Here is a 12,074-nt window from a genome sequence, read left to right as displayed (position 1 = left end):
ATACATGCATGCAAAATACTATACATAACAAATAAACAAATAAATCTCTTTTTTAAAAGATATATTTTAGGCAGTGAATCCTGATTATACTCAGCTAGGTTAGCTGCTGCTTGACAGCTCCAAGCCCATTTTTTTTTTAAAAAAGCAAACCCATGGGTTGGAGAGCTGTCTCAGTTGTCAGAGTTTATTACCCTTTCTCAGTACTTAAGTGGCTCACAAGCACTTGCAACTCCAGGGGGATCCTATGCCCTTTTCTGGACTCCCTGGGAACCCGCACTCACATGTGTGCAGACATATACCCTTAATTCAAAACAAAATAAAGCTTGGGGGGAGGGGAGTGATGGTATTGTCTTAGCTGTAATCAAACTTCAAAATCCCCAAGTTCAAAGTCTCTTCTAAAACCTTAGACAGTCTTAATCACAGTACCAGATGAAAATGGGAAACAATCTACATGTCTTCCCCTCGTACGAAACGACACAGAGTAAAACATTCCTATTCTAAGCAGTAGAAGACTAGGCCACATTGAGACATAAACCAGCAGGACAAACACCGAATTCTGGAAGTTCTGTATACAGCAGGAGAGGCCCATATTGCCGTCTTGTGTGTGTGTTTAATGGACTTGCACCGCCCTTGCCTGTGGCTTTGCCGCCAGTAACACTGAGAGCCAGCCCCTCCCACTTGATGTCTGAATGATTCTTGGCTCATGCTCTTTTCAGCACTCCCGGGTCCCCTTTAGAAGTTAGGCCTCATTTGTCGATTTTCCACTGAGGCTGCTCAGGGGCTCCTTCAAAGGGAATCTTTGACCCTGATACAGGCAGCCTGGCTTCTTCAGCTTTTCTTTAAAATCTTATTGAATGCTTCAGTGATCCTGTGTCTTTCAAAACCAGTGCCAAGTGGATAATGCCAGGTTTTGCTGAAGGCCCAGGGGTTTAGATGGTACCTGTGCAGCAGCCTGCCCACACTGTACTTTCACAGTTGAACCGGAATAAGCTCTTTCTTAGGCGGCAAGTACATCATTCCTGTGGGCTCTCTGTTTAAAGAAAGGTTTTTCCAAATGAGTTTATCTTTTTACAGCTCAGAGCCTTCAGTGCTTGGAGTCTCACCCTCCAGGTTACCCTTTCTGTTTGTGCTAAGGCTTAAAGTCCTTTTTATCAAGGGTGACAGATTGCTTGTTCCTCTGGGGCCATCTTCTGGGAAGGTCCGGTGAACATGTTTTGTTCTAGGGGTGCCTGTGATCGAACAAGAAGGGATTTATCTGCTGGCTATTTCCTATTGACCAAAGATCTTTTGCCATGAGCAATACTCTATTTCCAGGTTGGGCACCCAGCATCTCGTAGTCTCAGGAAAGGTCTGGATATGAGACACAAAGCACATGTGTAAAATGAACCGCTGGAGGGTGGGACCCACAGGAGACAGTGCTGATGTAGGCTCCGATGGCTGCTCAGTATTTACTGTGAGCTTTCCTGTGCTCTGTTCTGGGTGAGAACCAGTGGCCAAAGACCACACTGAAGCAGTGAAGGGGTATTTTGGCATTCTTTACTGTTGGGATTCTGTAAGCCCCACCCCTCAGTTACCTGGCTGTTGCCAGGTATGCTCCATCCTAGTTACCTGACACTATAATAGGGGCTGCTTGCCCCCTCCTCTCTCTCTTACTCTCTTGCTTTCTTGCTCTCCTCTCCACATTCTCCCCCCCCCCCACGTGCTCATGGCCGGTCTCTACTCCTCTCCCTCTCCCTCCCTCCCTCCCTCCCCCCCCTCTCTCTCATTCTTTCTCTCTCTGTTTCTACTACCCTCTTAACTCCCCCCATAACCTGAATAAACTCTATTCTGTACTACACCGTCCTGAGCTGGGGGAAGGGATTCCTAACATGGGTCCCCCAGAGGCATCCCCCTTACCCCCATGCCTCGCCACATCTCCATGGACCATATCCCTCCTACTCTCTTCATTTTTTTCCTAAATATTCTACAAGATGTAAGGATTCAGAATTTGTCCAGTGGCGATTCCATTAAGTCAGCTTGTTCTTCTATTTCTACAGGGTTCCTGCTAACCTGAAGTTTGATATAAAGGTTTTTATAAACTGGGAGCCTGTAAGAAGTTTCAGCAGACAAAGGCACTTATATCCAAGCCTGGTGATCTGAGTTCAATCTCCAGGACAAACACTGTGGAAGGAGAGAATCTCCTGAAAAAAAAATTTTTTAAATGTCACTTACAGAATAAACAAATGTGAAGAAGACTAAAGGGTTACACTAATTCACAATACACAATCTGCCTAGCACACTACTGATACTGTGAACTATCTTGTGTTAAGTAGAAAGTAGATTATCTTAGTCTACTAGTGGTGACAAAATTGGGGGCTGGACTTTGCAATCCTGACCATAACATCCAAATATATACCATGCTTTGTTCTTGTTTTTGAGGCAGGGTTTCTCTGTGTATCCCTTGCTGTCCTGGAACTCTCTCTGTAGGCCAGACGGGCCTCAAACTCAAAGATCCACTGCCTCTGTCTTCTGAGTGCTGGAATTAAAGGTGTCACCACCACCTGGCTCATACAGCATGCTTTAATATGAAGCATGAAAAAGAATGAATATTCACACAGCAGGAATAGGCTGCAGCTGACTTTGAAAACCTAAGTCTCAGTGACCAGAAGAAATTATATGATTAGATCATTTTCTTGAATTCTTATCTGAACTCTTACATAAAGCATTTTATAAATTGTATAATACCAAATATACAGGTGATAGTATTTTACATTAGCAGCCGATTAGCAAATTCTGTAGCCACTGAATTATTGACAAGCAATTAGTATGTCATTTAAAAATAATCTGATGGATATGGTGGCCACACTTTTAATGTCAGCATGCAGGAGGCAGAGGCATCTCTTTGAGTTTGGAGCCAACTGAATCTGTATAGAGAACTCCAAGCCAGCAAATGGTACATAGCAAAACCCCATCTTCAAGCAAAACAGCTAGGTAAATAAATAACTGCTTTATGAGCAGGTGCTTTGCCTGCATGTATGCCTTATACCATGTGTGCGCCTGACCTTGGAGGCCAGAAAGAACACTGGTCCCCTAGAACTGGAGTTGTAGATAGTTGTGAGCCATCATGTGGGTACTGGGAATTTAACTCAGGTACTCTGCATGAGCAGCTGTTGCTCTTATCCACTGAGCCATCTCTCCAGTCCCTAAAGGTCTTTTATTTTATTCACTTAAATTTTACTTTCGTTCCTAAAATTCACCTTGAGTATTTTGAACACTGCACCTTTAAGCAACAGGTTCAAAGCCCTTCCTAATCCTCAGACTTGGCTAAGCAGATTCACAAATGTCAGCTCCTGCAGCTGACCCCCTACACCTGCATATACACACTAATGTAGTATATACACTACATCTCTCTCTCTCTCTCTCTCTCTCTCTCTCTCTCTCTCTCTCTCACACACACACACACACACACACACACACACACACTGTCGCTGAAGTATACTTGGAAACTTTGAATGCCAGCAACACATCTCATCAGGTACCTAATGTGCCATTAAAAAATAAACCATAACATATTCCTCAGAGAGTGCTTGGCACAAAGACAGTTGTATGCAGCCTGAAGACACTCCCTGTGCTTGTGTGAAGTGGGAGTCTTGGTGGTATTTGTTTGCAAGGCATCATAGTTAACAGTTCCTAAATTTAGCTACATGTCAAAAATCACCCTGTAATCCACTCTGGATTTACTGAGTCAAAATAGTACAAAAAGAAATCCTGGAAATAGTATATTGAACAAACTCTGGGTCTTAATGCATTTAGTTAAGTGCCCTGTGCCTAGGAGTCTGGGCGCTCTCTTCTCTCAGGGGCCTTTTGCTGGTTGCTCTGTATTTCCCATGGTCCCCTGAGCCAGAATGAACGCTATCTGATAGGTCATTAACACCTTCCTGTGACTTAATGTGCCATTTCTTCAGAAATGCAAATGGTGGATTTGAAAACCTATGGTGGTAGAGTAGGGAGGGGTTGAAGGAAGAAAGGCTTTGCTCCTGGACCCACAGATGTTCTAGGGAATAGCTTCCTTTTACCTGTTATAAAATCAGCCCTATATACATTCATACATCACTATGCAAGGATAAGTTTGACAATGAGGCTGGAAATGACATCAATGAAAAAAATCTTAGTACGTGGGAGCTTTACTTGCAAGTTACTGAATAACCAACCCGTTCACCCTCCCTCCCTCTACTCCATCACAGACAAAACTCAGTGTTTTTCTTAAGGAATACAGGTTTGCTCCTGTTGGATTTGTTCCATGTAGACTGTGTCACCATCGAGCAGGGAAGCTGTAAAGGGGGATTAAGATGGATTAGAATCTTTCAATGATCTCTAATATTTTCCTACCCCTAGACTTTCTTACCGTCTGACATTGCCAAAAGAACCTCGTTATTTCTCCCGCTTGTGACAAGGATTAAAGCCCCACTGGCACCTCTGCTGGCTGCTCCATCCAGAAGCCTCTCCCAGGATGCCCGAGCATTTGGGAAAAACTGTTTCAGGATGCTGACTCCCTGACAGCACATACCAATTTTGAAATCCCTCTTCTGGTCTAGCATCTGCTTTCCCCTGAGAGTTATTGCTTCAGCCCCCCTAACTACCTTCGTCTCTTATCTTTTTTACAGTCCTTCCTCAAATCCATTGTGTTTCTAAATATACATGTTTATCATATAATTCACTTTTTACTTCAATAGGCAGCCCATCTTCTACCAAATAAAGTTCAAGTGCTTTAGACCAGGTTGAAGGTCCGCAGTGGCAGGTCACTTACCCCGTGTGACCAACACTACAATGACAACAAGCACACAGCCAGGCACAGGCCCTTTAATTTCCTACTTTTCACCAGTCCCAAATCCCTGCTAAAAACCATTTGAAATGCATTGAATGCTTTAGGTGCTCTTTCAGGGGGGGGAAATTCCCTGGGCTTTGAATAGCCCAGCTCTCTCCTTTATTTTGTTAATCTTTATTTCTTTACAATCCAACTTTGAAGTCAGCCTCTTGGCATCTTTCATTCCATAAGCATGTGAAATGCCCTTTCTTTTGAAGTCCAATGGCGGCCTAAGGAAACTTTAGTACAACAACTAATCACTAATTGCCTTCTGCGGCAGCTGCCTTCCTACCTTCCATACTAGACTGTAAGACCCTTGGGAGAAAAGACTGTTTCATTTACGAATTTCTCTCGTATGTACAGTGGTTCTCAACCCTCCCAATGCCGCAATCCTTGAACACAGTTCCTCATGTTATAGTACCCTCCAACTATAAAACTGCTTCTGTTGCTACTATTATGACTCGTGACGCAAATATCTGTGTTTTCCATTGTTCTTACAGGACCCATGTGAAAGGCTACAGTCAGACATACAGAATCCCAAGGAACGTGAGGCCTCCAGTTTCTGGATTTTCTTTTCTTTTCTTTTTAAGATTTTATTTAAACTATATGAGTACACTGTCACTATCTTCAGACACATCAGAAGAGGACACAGATTTCACTACAGATGGTTGTGAGTCACCATGTAGCTTCTGGGAATCAGGACCTCTGGAAGAACAGTCAGTGCTCTTAACCGCTGAGCCATCTCTCCAGCCCTAGTTTCTGGATTTTCAAAAATGCTATATAGTAGTAGATACTCCCTTTTATAACGCCTTTCCTAGTCATCTTTCTGGCGTTACTATTCTGCCTCATGAATCTTGTTTCTACATTCCTTCAAGGACAGATACAAAACATTTCTAACCAAACTATAATTAGTTCCTGTTACAGGATTACCAGCCGCTGTCCATGGAAGAGCCTGATGTGAACATTTGCCAGGTGAACCCCGATGGTGAAAGCCAGCTATACCCCCAAAACTGACAATGCCCCAGACAGCAGGAAGTAGCCTAAGAGACACAGCACCCCTACTCCCTTTCACCATCCGCTCCCCCCACTTTCCGTCTAATTTTAGATAAGAAAAGGGAGGAATGCTAGCATTAGGACCACTTCTGCAAAAATTTTTCTTTGAAATGTACTTAATCTCTACCTATAATGTGTGTGTGTGTGTTCCAGCATCTTCTCAAGTCCAGGTGCTTATTACACCTATAACAGCTCCAGAGAAGCAACCTACAGATGCTTCAACCTTTTCTCACAGACACAGATGCTTCTATTTGGACCCGTTTCTTCTGACCTATCCTCAGATGGTTCCACAGACCCTGGACAACAAGGAAACAGCCAACTCTAGGACTTGACAAACATCCCCACTCCCACTTTTCTAGGTTCACTGAAGAGATGTCTCCCCAAAGCAAGCGTGAAGCAGACAGAGGTTACAATGACCCCTATTCCTGCTCCACCCATTGTCATTAATTTTTTCTTTTTAATTAAACCAAAATTCAGGAATGCTAGGATCTTTCCAAATTCCACCCCACAGTTACCTGGCAATAGCCAGGTATGCTCTGCCCCACTCTCTTGTTCTCTCTTCTCTTGCTCTTTGTTCCTCCTCTCCCCATTCCCTTACCCCCCCTTTCCACGTGCTCATGGCCCCTCTACTTCTTTACTCCCTCTTTTCCTCTACTACCCTCTTAACTCCCTTCCCCATGCCCTGAATAAACTCTATTCTATACTGTCCCTCAGGGGGAAGGGATGCCCAACATGGGTTGGACAGAGGCATTCCCCTTGTCCCCATCCAGAGAACATATCCCCCTACTCTATCTTTTTCTGAACATTGGTGCTGAAACTCTTGGACATATCTTTTCTTTATCTTTTCATAAACACATCACTCCCACCCCCCACCGGCATGACAGGCATGCTGTGAATTGCTTCTCTAGCACAAATAGTGTGTGCGTTATCATTTCGGCAAGGAATTACCTCAGAAGAGAGAACCCGATTCCATGTGATGAAGTCGGAGTCACCATCTGTAAGAGAGTTTCAGTGAGAGACAAAGCAACCAAACTCTGTCTGGGATTGCTGCAAAGGGCCAGGTCACACTGGAAGGGAGTGTGTGTGTGTGTGTGTGTGTGTGTGTGTGTGTGTGTGTGTGGAGGACTACTAAAACACACCCAGTGTACACATTTAATGCAGAGACCTACAATGCCAGTAGATGTCCTCAGAGTCTAAGGAGTGTCTTGGACAGTGATTAGCAGTGTAGAATATGATTAAGGTTCCTGAAATTTTCTGGGGATGGTTCTTATGATGACTGAGCCGCCCGACTATCTTATGTCCATGAGAACAAAGCCAACAAAACCCAACCTAGCCCAGTGTGCTGGCCCACACTTTGAATCCCAGCACTCAGAAACATCAAGGCCAACCTGATCTCCATAGAGAATTTGAAGACCTGCTTAATCTTGCAGGTCTTTTTAGGCCAGCCAGGGTTATATAGTTACAGTCTGTCTCACACCAACCAACTAAACCCTCATTAAAAACGAACAAATGAACAAAGAAACAAAACCCAGAAGTTAGGCCTGTGGACTTCAGTCGGTCCCATGCTTAAATCCAGATTAAATTGAAGATATTGTAGTAGGTAGAGGGGCTGTGGGTGTCGCCCTCTAGTGGAGCATTTGCATTGCTTCAGCCCTGAGTTGAGCCTCTCAGGTAGCACTGGAGGTAGCAGCTCGCTTCTCCCTAACAAGAAAGGTAGTGATGAACTTGTGAAATTGTCTACAAGGAAACATGGTGGAGTCATACGCTAGCTGACTCATTGGAAATGGCATCCAACTAAGTAAAGGCCTTTGTTTAAATGATGGTATAAATTTCTGTAAACTCACTTCCTCTTGCTACTAGTGTCTATTATAAAACGAACCTGCAAACAAGATTCAAACTACAATGTGAGATTATTCTGAAACATGCGTTTGTGGGCTGGAGAGAAGGCTCAGTGGTTAAGTGTGCTTGCTTGAGCATGACGTCATAGTGTCTCTACATTTTGTACCTGGGGATAGATGGTTACAAACCACTGCTAGCCATTCCAGGAGATACAGGAGATGCAACTGCTCAGATGGGGAACAGCAGTCAACCCGTCTTGACTTCATGAACTTGGCTAGAAGGCACCATACCCCTCACTGAATCAGCATTCGCAGGCATCTCTGTTTTCTGAGACTGTGTAACTTAGCAAGTCTTAAGTCTCAAGAAGAAGAAACACCGGACGGACGAGATGCCTCTGTAGGAAAGGTGCTGGCTGCCAAGTTAGAGAACCTGATTCCTAAGACCCACATGGAGGGGAAAGAGAACGGACTCCAGAAAGTAGTCCTCTCACCTCCACACGCTGTTGCCCCCAACTCTGCAAAAAGAAGGAAGATGCGATTGAAAAAGCAAACGTGAAATACCCATTTACTTTTTATTGAAATTATTCTGTCTTGTCAGAACATTTCATTCAAGTAAGTATTCAACTGCTGTCTTTCCCAGAGGCCTGGTTCAATTTTAAGAAGCAGAGATGTGGCAGTATTTGGAAATGCACCGATTTGTCAGAAGTCAATCATCAGTAAGCGAGCGTTTTATTCCTTCACAGAAGGAATCCGAGTAAGAGACTGTTATGTGATATATTAGTAGTAAACATAAGCCAAATGACAAAGCTGATGTAAGGCACACACCAAACCAGCAGAGACTGATCTGGGTTTGTCCACGTTTTGCCTAGAGATATTACAAATAAACCACCATTCTGCTAACAATGGTGGTCCCAAACTGTAATGACAGAACCAGGGAACCTGAAGGGGGTGAGCAAGAGTGAAATCCTGTCTCAAAAAAGCCAAACTAAGGCTAGAGCAGCAGCTGTCAACCCTCCTAATGCTGGGACCCTGAATGCAGCACATCATGTGGTGGTGACCCCCAACCATGAAATTATTTTCCTTGCTATTTCATAACTGGTAATTTGGCTACCGTTATGAATTGTAATGTAACTACCTGTGTTTTCCGATGCTCTTAAGCTGCCTCTGTGAAAGGGTTGCTTGACCTCCTGAAGGGGTCAAGACCCACAGAGGGGAAATGCTGCTCAAGAGGAAGAGGTTTTTGCTCAGATAAAAGGGGAGGGGGTGGTGTTGGTGACAAAGGCATTTCTTTGTCTTGTGCTGGAAGTAACTGGTAGCCTCAATTCTTAAAGGTCTCCTGCATCCATTCTATGTAATAAACTTGCTTTAATCTTGGACGTTGGCTAGCACCTCAACCCAAGGTTGCACAGATGGGCACTGTTTCCTTACAGCGCCTTTTCCTTCAAGCCTTTTCCTGTTGCCACCCCAGGCTTGTTGCCCTGTGTGGGCCCAGGGGACTTTTAGTTTCTTTCAAATGCAAACAGGGTTGTGTAGGGTGTGTTTGTTTGGGGCCTTTGAGATGAACTCGGCTTCATTACACATCAGAGAAACATGCTCACCTCTCTGGAATGGAAGGGCACAGACAATAAAATGAACTCCTTTATTAGCAACCAGAGCAATTAACCCCCTCTAGCTCTCCCCCCTTCCCCGCAGCTTAATAACGTGTTCTGCAGAGCAGGAAGGCTCGACTGTTTTCTCCTTATTCTTCCTCAACTTTTCATCCATTTATTTACCTGCAAAGCAGTCAAGGAAGTAGGGTGAAAACCTGCTCGTGCAGTTGTGCAGTTAAGAGACTGCTGTAGGAGAGCCAGAAGACTGTTGTAGGAGCAGCTTAGAAGATGGCTTTGATGGGACTCAGCCTGCCTTGCTGCCCTAGGCTGCTTAGTCCTCGACTCTGCCCTTGCCAGCTTCACTCTTAAGGTCGTCATCACATTTAATCCAAACGGAACTCAATTTTTGACCTGTACTTCCTGGATTGCCTCACCTTTTGGGGGGCTTTCATCTTCATGTCTTCATCTCAGCTTTGTTCTGATCTCTGACATCATATCCCGAACAATTATGAGAAAGACTTCCATAGACTGGAGAGGTGTGACAGGGATTTAGAGTGTTTGCTGAAAACGCCCTCCCTGCCCCCCCCCCCCCCCCAACAGGGCCATTTATAGTGGAGTTTTTAAAAATATGGTTTTTGTTTTCTGAGACATTATTGCTCAGCCCCGTTGGCCCACACTTGCTATGTAATTCTGGCTGGCCTTAAACTCAGAGATCTCCTGCTTGTCTCTAAAGTGCTGAAATTAAAGGAAAGTGTTACAACTTTTAAAGTTTGGTGTTCCAAAACTGTAAGTTTCAATTTACAAAGCTTGTTATTTTCTCTGAAGAATCTAGTCCTAAGCCCATGTCTCTGCATTTCACCCGTGAAAGCTCCAAGTATACAAGGCACACAAAGCACTGTACCTGGATGTCTGTTAGACAGAGGGATTCGTCTCCAGCCTCCTTTCTCCTTTACAACCCTTCCAACTTCCTCTAAGCAAAAAAGGTTTTCTATTTGGGTCCTTGGTTTTAATACCGATTAAAACACTAAGAGGCAGGCTGGGTGTGGTGGTCCATGCCTTCCTTAATCCCAGCAGTTGAGGCAGGAGATCTCTTGTGATTGGAGGTCAGCCTGGTCTACGTAGTGAGCTGCATACAGTACAGCTACTTGAATGGTTGCTGCAACTATTTTTTTTTTTTTTAAAGAGGAGTTGGTTTGATGAATCAGTGGGGTAAAAACACTATGTAAAATTGACAACCTGGGTTCTGCTCTCTAGCAGCAGAGTAAAAGCCACAGCTAAGTCTGGTTCAGTGAGAGACTCTGAGAGAGACAGAGGAAGACAGCTGGTGTGACCTCGGGCACCACAAGCGTGCACACGCGCGTGCACTCACACACACACACACACACACACACACACACACACACACACACACAGAGGAAGGGGGAACGTAGGAGAAGAGAGCCTCAATAACTCTACAAGCTTGTGCTCTGGGATGATAATCTATTTTCTCTCTTGAAAGAAAATCATAATAAGGGCTGTTGAGATGACTCAGTGGGTAAAGCACTTGCTGCTCAGCCTGAGTCCCAGTCTGAGACCACATGGAAGGAGGGAAGCCATACCTCAGCCACCAGCTGTGGGCCTACCCCACACACAGTAAATACAAAGATGCAACAGAAAAAAAGAGAAACATTTGCTAGGACACACAATAAATACAAAGATGCACATAAGAAAAAGAAACATTTGATAAAAGCGGCCTGGGAATTTTTTAGCTCAGTGAAGACTTTTTAAAAAAATGTTTTTAAAATTTATTATACATAAGTACACTGTAGCTGTCTTCAGACACACCAGAAGAGGGCATCAGATCCCATTACAGATGGTTGTGAGCCACCATGTGGTTGCTGGAAATTGAACTCAGGACCTCAGGAAGAACAGTCAGTGCTCTAACCACTGAGCCACCTCTCCAGCCCAGTGGAAGACTTCTTACCTAGGGTTTGGAAGGCATCTCTGGTTGGCCGACTGACAGATGGGAAAAGGAAAACAAACAAACACACAAACACCTCTAGGGCAGCCTTTCTCAACCTGTGGGTAAGGCTCCTTCCACAGGTGTCAACTAGCATTTACAGTAGCAAAACTGCAGTTATGAAGTAGCAATGAACATAGTTGTGTGGTTGGGGGGGTCACACAATGTGAGGCCCTGAGGTACAGGATGGTAGCATTAGGAAGGTTGAGAACCACTGCTCTAGGATTTCTGTCTCACTGATGAAAGGAGGAAGAGCTTCTTCCACATGCTGGTAGAAAACGAACAAACCAATCAGGCTTTCTGTTCTTTCCTTCTCCGGTGGAAACATGTCTTCACCTGTGAAGTACTTGGATTTCTTAAATCTAAAAGTAGTCCAGAATAAACAAGCCAAAGCTTAAGCATAACAATCTTAAATATCTCAAAGTAACTTATCAGAATGTTACCTTTAAAAAGTCTGTATTGGGGCTGGAGAGATGGCTTATGGGTCAAGAGAGCTGGCTGCTCTTTCAGAGGACCCAGGTTCAATTCCCACCACCTACATGATGGCTTACAGCTGTCTCTAACTCCAGTGCCGGGGAATCCAATGCCACACCCATACATCAATGCACTAAAACTAGTCCAAAAGTCTGTGTTGTTTAAAGACGAATACCATAGGATGATTTTAGTTTCAGAGTTAACGTCTAAAAAAGTTTTAGAACTGGCACTAAACAAAAATTTCCACCAGAGAGCCTTCTATTGATCTCCTTGTTGGG

Source organism: Micromys minutus (assembly GCF_963924665.1).
Source record: "Micromys minutus genome assembly, chromosome: 1".
Lineage (NCBI taxonomy): Eukaryota > Metazoa > Chordata > Mammalia > Rodentia > Muridae > Micromys > Micromys minutus.
The sequence above is the reverse complement of the archived record's forward strand: the minus strand, read 5'-3'. Positions refer to the sequence as shown.